The following is an 8,022-nucleotide window of genomic DNA, read 5'->3' on the forward strand; positions in this document are numbered from 1 at the left end:
AGGACCATTGTCTTAAAGTGAAGAGTTGTCTGTACCTGCCTACCCAGCTGATAACTTTTCTGAAGTGATGAAGGAAATAAGGCTGATGCATTTTATTTGCGATTATTAATATAGGCTTCCTTAAACTTGTAATTCACAGTGAGTTCACACTGATAGCCCTCAATATACTGAGGGAAATTTGGCAAAGAGATAGATCAACTTACTAGCAATTCACAATAAATTGTGGAAAATTCTGAAAGAGATGGGAATACCAGACCACCTGACCTGCCTCTTGAGAAACCTGTATGCTGGTCAGGAAGCAAGTTAGAACTGGACATGGAACAACAGACTGGTTCCAAATAGGAAAAGGAGTACGTCAAGGCTGTATATTGTCACCCTGCTTATTTTTTTTTTAAGGAATATAAAACTATTTATTGACCACTCTTCACCAGTATTTACAATAAAGTAAACAATATACAGTTGAATAACATTCTGATTACTACAAAGTTATTGTTTTTCTTGGCTTCTGCTGAACTAGTACCCAAAATACTGAGAAAATTGAGCCTTCATGTAAGAAATGGATCAGAGTCAAATCTGAAAAAACATGCAGGTCAAGCGTAACTGGAAAAGTTTGTTCATACATTTATTCTTGTAGATCATAAACTGCCAATATTTTTTAAACTATCTGATTAGGTTTCCATGAACAAATCTGAGACATCCCATGTATCACAACCTTTCCTAAATATAGCACAGAGACTTCAATTTCTTGTAAAACAATAGTTCACCAAAAGGAACCATTAAGTGTCAATTTAAGTTTTGCTTTGCTATATTAAAACATACCAGAATTTTTCTACTTTTTTCATTTGGTTGGGAAGGTTGTTGATAGTGATAAAAATTTTCCTTCCTGGGTTTCTGCATATAAAACTGCATTTATATGCAGATATGGATGCAGATTCTGATAGGGATGCTTTAAAAAATTCAGTTCAGTTCAGTTCAGTTCAGTCGCTCAGTCGTGTCCGACTCTCCGCGACCCCATGAATCACAGCACGCCAGGCCTCCCTGTCCATCACCAACTCCCAAATTACCCAATTTAAACTCCTTAATTTGTCTAATTAATTACAAAATTATTTAATTTGAAAGGTTAAGACTTAAATTTTCAATCTAAGTTGAAGTTATTTCTTATATTGCTCAAAATGATGTAATTCCAGAACTTGGGCTTATCCATGGTTATGAAAGGCTGTTGTTTAAATATATTTACCAAAACAAAAACCACAACAAAAAATTAACTCCCAAACCATGTACATATGTCTTTTATGAATACACATATAAAAAACTTAGAATGGTCCTCAGGCATATATGAGTTAAATGAAAATTGTAAATTCTGATTGAGTAATGACTATGGAGATTTCCTCCAATATTTAGAAAAACTGTTCTCAATGCTGAGGAAATAATATACCATGGTATCAAATTATTTCCTACTGAAGGAAGCAACTACAGAAAGCTTTTATTTGTTCAAAGTAACCAGTGCTACAGATGGAAAAGAAAATAAAAAACCCAATGTAACTTCCCCAATAGTATTTCAAAACAAACATATCAAACCTGATTTTCATTCAGTTCAGTTCAGTTCAGTCGCTCAGTCGTGTCCAACTCTTTGCGACCCCATGAATCACAGCACGCCTCCATGTCCATCATCAGCTCCCGGAGTTCACTCAAACTCATGTCCATCGAGTCGGTGATGCCATCCAGCCATCTCATTCTCTGTCGTCCCCGTCTCCTCCCACCCCCAATCCCTCCCAGCATCAGACTCTTTTCCAGTGAGTCAACTCGTCGCATGAGGTGGCCAAAGTATTGGAGTTTCAGCTTTAGCATCAGTCCTTCCAATGAACACCCAGGACTGATCTCCTTTAGAATGGACTGGTTGGATCTCCTTGCAGTCCAAGGGACTCTCAAGAGTCTTCTCCAACACCACAGTTCAAAAGCATCAATTCTTTGGCACTCAGCTTTCTTCACAGTCCAACTCTCACATCCATACATGACCACGGGAAAAACCATAGCCTCGACTAGACAGACCTTTGTTGGCAAAGTAATGTCTCTGCTTTTTAATACGCTATCTAGGTTGGTCATAACTTTCCTTCCAAGGAGCAAGCGTCTTTTAATTTCATGGCTGCAATCAGCATCTGCAGTGATTTTGGAGCCCAAAAAAATAAAGTCTGACACTGTTTTCACTGTTTCCCTATCTATTTCCCATGAAATGATGGGACCAGATGCCATGATCTTCATTTCCTGAATGTTGAGCTTCAAGCCAACCTTTTCACTCTTCTCTTTCACTTTCATCAAGAGGCCTTTGAGTTCCTCTTCACTTTCTGCCATAAGGGTGGTGCCATCTGCATATCTGAGGTTATTGATATTTCTCCCAGCAATCTTGATTCCAGCTGTGCTTCTTCCAGCCCAGTGTTCCTCATGATGTACTCTGCATATTAATTAAATAAGCAGGGTGACAATATACAGCCTTGACGTACTCCTTTTCCTATTTGGAACAAGTCTGTTGTTCCATGTCCAGTTCTAACTGTTGCTTCCTGACCTGCATTAGAATGTAGTCATTTATTCACACTAATAAATCAAAATATCAAGACCCACTATATTATATATATATATAAAACAGGCAATACAAACAATTATTGAGCCTCATCTTCTGGACAAGAATGCCAAGTCTCTCTTCATAAAAAGCAATTACAATTTGAGGACACTTCATGTTTGCCTCTTTTGCCAGTACCAAGTCCGCCTCATCGGAATCTTTCCATTTCATGAGGAACATTAATTCTCCACTGCTGTCTGTGTCACCAATTATTCGTTCTGGATCAAGACCTCTGGCAAACCTCTTGGTTTATCAGCAGCATCTCTTTTCTTCTTTGATTTGCTATCATCAGATTCACTATCAGACAAAGATTTTCTTTTTGTTCCATCTTTTTCTTTACCAGCTTTTTGAGAATTAAGAAATGTTTCAGTTAACTCTGGACAATCTAAATTTTCTTCAGGTTCCCAAGTATTGTCTGCATCTGTAAACCCCTTCCACTTCAGGAAATACTCCACCTTCCCGTTCACTACACAGCGGTACAGTACTTTTTCTACTACAAATTCTTCAGGTTCTGCCTCTTCAACTTTTTTATTCTTTCCACTTTGTTTCTTTCCCATTTTTTGCAATGTAGTTTTATTGGAGGCCATTTTTTATTGCAGACTTGAAGAGCTATTATTCACCGCCTCTGAGCTGCTCTGGGTCCTGGGTCTGCGGCTTCTCCGGCCCTGCGTGCCTCAAGCTCCAGTCACATCCGAGGGGGCCACCCTGATTATTTAACTTATATGCAGAGTACATCATGAGAAATGATGGGCTGGAGGAAGCACAAGTTGGAATCAAGATTGCCGGGAGAAATATCAATAACCTCAGATATGCAGATGACACCACCCTTATGGCAGGAAGTAAAGAAGGACTAAAGAGCCTCTTGATGAAAGTGAAAGAGGAGAGTGAAAAAGTTGGCTTAAATCTCTACATTCAGAAAACAAAGATCATGGCATCTGGTCCCATCACTTCATGGGAAATAGATGGGGAAACAGTGGAAACAGTGTCAGACTTTATTTTTTTGGCTCCAAAATCACTGCAGATGCTGATTGCAGTCATGAAATTAAAAGACACTTACTCCTTGGGAGGAAAGTTATGACCAACCTAGATAGCATATTTTAAAGCAGAGACATTACTTTGCCAACAAAGGTCTGTCTAGTCAAGGCTATGGTTTTTCCAGTGGTCATGTATGTATGTGAGATTTGGACTGTGAAGAAAGCTGAGCTCTGAAAAATTGATGCTTTTGAACTGTGGTGTTGGAGAAGACTCTTGAGAGTCCCTTGGACTGCAAGGAGATCCAACCAGTCCATCCTAAAGCAGACCAGTCCTGGTTGTTCATTGGAAGGACTGATGCTGAAGCTGAAACTCCAATACTTTGGCCACCTGATGCAAAGAGCTGACTCATTTGAAAAGACCCTGATGCTGGGGAAGATTGAGGGCAGGAGGAGCAGGGAACGACAGGATGAGACAGTTGGATGGTATCATCGACTCGATGGACATGAGTTTGAGTGAACTCTGGCAGTTGGTGATGGACAGGGAGGCCTGGCGTGCTGTGGTTCATGGGGTAGCAAAGAGTCAGACACGACTGAGTGACTGAACTGAACTAGCAGTTTTTGTTGTTGTAAAAATAACATTTCTAATCATATTCTTTGTCCTTAGTAATTCTACTTTAGGGTATAAATCCTAGGAAAATATTCAGAATTCCAGACAAATAATGATATGCAAAGATGCTAAACATAATAATAAAATAATGAAAAATTGTGCTTCCTGTAAAAAAAATCATTTCCATTTTGCCTAAGAACTTTTTATGATTCCTTGTAATGAAAGTCAGCAAGAGCCAAGTTCTCTCAGCTTTTTTCTGTGGGAAAATATCTAATTTTCTTTCATCTTTGAAGTATGTATTTTGAATAATTTTTCTTTCAGCATTTTAAAGAAGCCATTCCAATGACTTCTGGAGTCTGCTGTCTATGATTAGATGTCAGACAACATTCTTATTATTGTATCCTTAAAAGTTGTTGTTATTCAGTTGCTAAGTCATTTCTGACTCTATGCCACCCCATGGACTGCTGCACACCAGGCTTCTCTGTCCTTCACTGTCTCCAAGTTTGCTCAAACTCATGTTCATTGAGTCAGTGATGCCATCCAACCATCTCATCCTCTGTCACCCCCTTCTCCTCTTGTCATTAATCTTTCCCAGAATCAGGGTCTTTTGTGATGAGCCAGCTCTTCGCATCAGGTGGCCAGAGTACTGAAGTTTCAGCTTTAGCATCAGTCCTTTCAATGAATATTCAGGGTTGATTTGCTTTAGGATTGACTGGTTTGACCTCCTTGCTATCCAAGGGACTCTCAAGAGTCTTCTCCAGCGCCACAGTTTGAAAGCATCAGTTCTTTGGCACTCAGCCTTCATTATGATCCAACTCTCACATCCATACACGACTACTTAAAAAACCACAGCTTTGACTACACAGAACTTTGTCAGCAAAATGATGTCTCTGCTTTTTTTTTCTGATTATATAAAATAATTTTTTTAGCTTTTGATAACAGAATTGTGGTTAAGATTTTGAGTTATTTTTTAGAGATTTATTCTAAAATTTCATGGGTAAAATGACATGAAATCTTGAACTTGCTTCAAAATAACTTGGGGCTCACGGGGTGGTAGGCATGAGCATGTTAAAGATGAAATAATATTGACAGTGTGTTGCTAGTATAAGAAGGAGGCTGGTGGTACGTTGATTTTATTATTTTCTCTGTTTTTAACTTGATGGAAATTTTTTGTCTTTCTTTGTTTTATTGAAGGATAATTGCTTTACAGAATTTTGTTGTTTTCTGTCAAACCTCAACATTAATCAGCCACAGGTATACATATGTCCCCCTCCCTTTTGAAACTCCTTCCCATCTCCATCACCATTCCACCTGTCTAGGTTGATATAGAGCCCCTGTTTGAGTTTCCTGAAACATACAGCAAATTCCGTTGGCTATCTATTTTACATATGGTAATGTAAGTTTCCATGTTACTCTTTCCATACATCTCACCCTCTCCTCCACTCTCCCCGTGTTCGTAAGTCTATCCTCTATGTCTGCTTCTCCACTGCTGTCCTGTAAATAAGTTCTTCAGTACCATTCTTCTAGATTCTGTATATATGTGTTAGAATACGGTATTTATCTTTCTCTTTCTGACTCACTTCACTCCATATAATAGGTTCTAGGTTCATCCACTTCATCAGAACTGACTCAAATGTGTTCCTTTTATGGCTGAATAATATTCCATTGTGTGTATGTACCACAACTTCTTTATCCATTCATCTGTTGATGGACATTCAGGTTGCTTCCATGTTCTAGCTATTGTAAATACTGCTGCAGTGAACAATGGGATACATGTGTACTTTTCAATTTTGGTTTCCTCAGGGTATATGCCTAGGAGTGGGATTGCTGGGTCATATGGTGGTTTTATTCCTAGTTTGTTAAGGAATCTCCATACTGTCTTCCATAGTGGCTGTATCAATTTACATTCCCATCAGCACTGCAAAAGTGTTCCCTTTTCTCTACACCCTCTCCAGCATTTATCGTTTGTATATTTTTTGATGATGGCCATTCTGACTGGTGTGAGGTGGTATCTCATTATAGTTTTGATTTGCATTTCTCTAATAATGAGCAATGTCGAGCATCCTTTCATGTGTTTGTTAGCCATCTCTATGTCTTCTTTGGAAAAATGTCTGTTTAGGTCTTTTTCCCACTTTTTGATTGGGTTGTTTTTCCGGTATTGAGTTCTCTGAGCTGCTTGTATATTTTGGAAATTAATCCTTTGTCATTTGTTTCATTTACTATTATTTTCTCCCATTCTGAGGGTTGTCTTTACACCTTGCTTATAGTTTCCTTTGATGTGCAAAAGATTTTAAGTTTAATCAGGTTCCACTTGTTTACTTTTGTTTTTTATTTCTATTACTCTAGGTGGTGGATCACAGAGGATTTTGCTGTGATTTATGTCATCAAGTGTTCTGCCTATGTTTTTCTCTAAGAATTTTATAGTTTCTGGTCTTACATTTAGGTCTTTAATCCATTTCGAGTTTATCTTTGTGTATGGTGTTAGGAAGTGTTCTAATTTCATTCTTTTACATGTAGCTGTCAGTATTCCCAGCACCATTTATTGAAGAGGCTGTTTTTGCCCCATTGTATATTCTTGCCTCTTTTGTCAAAAATAAGGTACCCAGAGGTGCATGGGTTTATTTCTGGGCTTTCATTCTTGTTTCATTGGTCTATATTTCTGTTTTTGTGCCAGTATCATACTGTCTTGATGACTGTAGCTTTGCAGTATAATCTGAAGTCAGAAAGGTTGATTCCACCAGTCTTCTTTATCAAGACTGCATTGGCTATTTGGGGGCTTTTGCGTTTCCATATGAATTGTGAAATTTTTTGTTCTAGTTCTGTGAAAAATGTCATTGGTCATTTGATAGGGATCGCAATGAATCTGTAGATTGCCTTTGGGAGTCATTTTCACAATATTAATTCTTCTTACGTAGAAACATGGAATATCGCTCCATCTGTTCATGTCATCTTTGATTTCTTTCATTACTGTCATAATTTTCTGTGTACAGTTCATCTCCTTAGGTAAGTTTATTCCTAGAATTTAATTCTTTTTGTTGAAATGCTGAATGGGATTGATTCTTCAATTTCTCCTTCTGATTTTTCATTGTTAGTATACAGAAATGCAAGTAATTTCTGTGTATTGATTTTGTATCCTGCAACTTTGCTAAATTCACTGATTAGTTCAGTTCAGTAGCTCAGTCGTGTCCAACTCTTTGCAACCCCATGGACTGCAGCACACCCGGCCTCCCTGTACATCACCAACTCCCAGAGTTTACTCAAACTCATGCCCATTGAGTTGGTGATGACGTACAACCATCTCATCCTCTGTCATCCCCTTCTCCTACCTCCTTCAATCTTTCCCAGTATCAGGGTCTTTTCAAATGAGTCAGTTCTTCACATCAGGTGGCCAAAGTATTAGAATTTCAGCTTCAGCATCAGTCCTTCCAATGAATATTCAGGACTGATTTCCTTTAGGTTGGACTGGTTGGACCTCCTTGAAGTCCAAGGGACTCTCAAGAGTCTTCTCCAGCACCACAGTTCAAAAACATCAATTCTTCAGTGCTTTCTTTATAGACCAACTCTCACATCCATACATGACTACTGGAAAAACCATAGCTTTGACTATATGGACCTTTGTTGGCAAAGTAATGTCTCTGCTTTTAAATATGCTGTCTATGTTGGTCACAACTTTACCTCCAAAGAGCAACTGTCTTTTAATTTCATGGCTGCAATCACCATCTGCAGTGATTTTGGAGCCAAAAAAATTAAGTCTGTCACTGTTTCCACTGCTTCCCCATCTATTTGCCATGAAGTGATGGGACCAGATGCCATGATCTTAGTTTTCT

At 38.4% G+C, this 8,022-nt stretch overlaps 1 pseudogene; it reads right to left on the bottom strand.

The window, feature by feature from the left end:
• Positions 1 to 2,823: 2,823 nt before the first annotated feature.
• Positions 2,824 to 3,201, bottom strand: LOC148775968 (chromobox protein homolog 3-like; annotated as a pseudogene).
• Positions 3,202 to 8,022: the final 4,821 nt, after the last annotated feature.

Source organism: Moschus berezovskii, chromosome 12 (genome assembly GCF_049115385.1).
Source record: "Moschus berezovskii isolate FMDL1 chromosome 12, NW_MosBer_1.0, whole genome shotgun sequence".
NCBI classification, from domain to species: domain Eukaryota; kingdom Metazoa; phylum Chordata; class Mammalia; order Artiodactyla; family Moschidae; genus Moschus; species Moschus berezovskii.